Below are 2859 nucleotides of genomic sequence, written 5' to 3'. Positions count from 1 at the left end.
TCGATCGAGCTTGCTTGATATCACGCATGACGTGTGCGTGTATGACGCACGTATATCTCCATGGAGAAGCCTCGCTGACACCGAAACCATTAGCTTTGTCCATCTCTCCATGTCGTATACCTCCATGTCTGCCTTCAGGCAGCTAGTAGAAACATCTCTCCTCAGACGCTTCCTGTGTGTGTGTGTATGTATTTCCTTTCGTTCGGGTTCATAGTATTTGTCAATTCTAAACTTCGGTTAAAATTTAGAGCCGAAGCCCAACACAACCCAGCCCGGATGTCGGGCTATCGAGCTAAGCTGCCATTGCTCATGTCTACATCCCACCATATATGACTATACAAAGTGCATGATGGCACTATAGCATCTCCAAAGGCACTCCTCAAACATTTTTCATATTTTCAGGTGGACAATCGGGACCTTGTTCAGACCCAAAAACGCCTGGTCCATAGGCCTTCACAATCCTGTCACATATATTCGGACAGTCTGGATTTTCTCAAACCTACCTCATATGTGGTGGGGAAGAAATTGAGCAGTTCGGACATGTTCGCCACATCAACTTCAGGCCACCTCAGCCTCTCACACACACACATGAATACAAGCAAACACCCTCTCTCTCTCTCTCGCTCCGCATACGTCGCGTCAAGCCCTACGACTCTATCGTGCGTGTGCGGGCATTATTATTATTCCTGGCATATATACATTTATATAATACCGGCGTGCATTTCGCCAATATGAACAATGTGCAAATAATGAATGATTCATCACATCCATAAACCATCCACCCCAGAAATCTGTGGTCGACGCACGCATGTGCATGCATGGCGCCAAATGAAGAACAAAAACCGGATCTAACTCTTGTGGAAGCTAGCTAGCCAGCCAGTGGTCCGATGCATGGCACAGATCACAGATGGATGAACACATGCCATGCCGACATGTGTACACAACAATCTCTAGGGCCTTCTCTCTCACGGACCAATCCAGCCACAGTCGACATGGTCATGAGACAGGCAGTGGCTTTTAAACTTTACACAAAGCACAAGAGGCAGACGCACAGCTGTGCAAATGTACTCCCTCCGGTCCTTTTTACTCTGCACATTGGATTTGCCGAAAATCAAACTTTACTGAGTTTGATCAAATTTATATTAAAAATTATTAGCATCTATAATATTTAATAAATATAATATGAAAATATATTCCAAGATGAATCTAATGATATTGGTGTTGATATGTGAATGTCTATAATTTTTTATATAAACTTAGTCAAAGTTGGATGAGATTGACTTCAGACAAACCTAATATGCAGAGTAAAAAGGACCGGAGGGAGTACACCACACCAGCAACCAAGCTATGCTCGAAACCAAAAGTATGTCTATCTATCATAGTGTGGTCCGGTAGGGATGCATTTGGATCCTTACATGTTGGATGTACATATATTTGTGTACTACCAATGAGTATTCAGCAACGGAATATATGTAGAGACAGAAAATTTCGAGGAATGTAGTACTCCGTAATCATGGGAGTGGCAATTTGGTTCCAGAGCACAATGGTGTAGTCATATTTTTTTTTAACGAATCTAAAAGGATATCTAAAAATCTCATAGAACATTAACAGGTGTGTTTAAAATATATATGTAAAAACTTCTCAAATATTGGGTTGGCTCATAGGCTGCAAAAGGAAAGATTTGTGGCTAGCAGGAAGCAAGAAAATTTTGGCTTCGGTGCTTGTAGTCGTCGTTAGGTCGTCTACGGATCTGGTTGTATTTTTTATTATTTCCGGTGTTCGTTGTGCTGCCATGATTGAAGTTAGATACTCCCTCCGTCCGAAAAAACTTGTCCCAAGCTTGTCTCTTAAATGGATGTATCTAGCACTACATCCATTTGAGAGACAAACTTTTTCGGACGGTGGGAGTAGAACGGAAGTTTCCTTGGAAAAATAATAATTTCTTGAGGTCTCACAATAATCTTTTCAGTTTTTTTTTATAAAGTCTCCATGTAGCTTGGGATACACAACGCTTTTATGGTCATCATATTTGTCCAAAAATAATTGGTCGTCTATGCTACATTTGATTGATATTTTTATTTCTTCTACGTTCATCGTGTCCTATCTTCCATCTATCCTTAATAGCAATGACTAAACAGATGGGTGTACCCCCTCACTCGTGCGACCAATGGCGACCAGAGATATGGTTTCTCTAGCCTCTCGCCGGCGCCGCCGCTGGTCTACCTTGCCTCCTGCAGTCCTAGGACCATGGAGACGTGGTCGATCTCGGACCTTGCCGCAAGAGGGCTATGTTATTAGGTGTTTTTTTTTTTTTTAGGATTTGTGTCCTATTCAAGAAGACGAGGCGGGGGCAGCTCCTTGAAGAAGTCCTGGCGGTTCTTCACGCCTAGTCCCCGTCCTGGCGGTGCTTCTAGCATCGTTGAAGGGCGTGTGGAGGCATTTCTCCGGCGGATCTCGTGGGATTTGGTCAGCGTTTGTCTCCGATGGATCCGCTTGGATACAGTCTTTGTTCGTCTGTGTTTATGTGTCTACTGGTTGGGGCCTTTCCATCTACGCTTCTCTTCATCAGCGGTGGCGGTTGTTGTATTGGTGAGATGGTCTTTTGGGGCCTTAGTACAGCGACTTCCCGGATGTCTACTACAGTAAGATTTGCACCACTCGGACAAGGGAGGGGCGACGACGGCGGCATGCCTTCGGCTTGCTTCGGTGCTTTGGCTTATTAATATTGTACCCCCTCTATCCCGAATTACTTTCTTAGATTTGTCGAGATACGGATGTATCTAGACACATTTTAGCAGTGGATACGTTTGTATCTAGACAAATGTAAGACACGCGCTTTCAGGCTGGAGGTAATATTTC

The sequence above is a fragment of the Triticum urartu genome, chromosome 3A (assembly GCF_056163025.1).
Source record: "Triticum urartu cultivar PI428250 chromosome 3A, HENAU_Tu73, whole genome shotgun sequence".
NCBI classification, from domain to species: Eukaryota; Viridiplantae; Streptophyta; class Magnoliopsida; order Poales; family Poaceae; genus Triticum; species Triticum urartu.
This window is presented reverse-complemented; position numbering follows the sequence as displayed.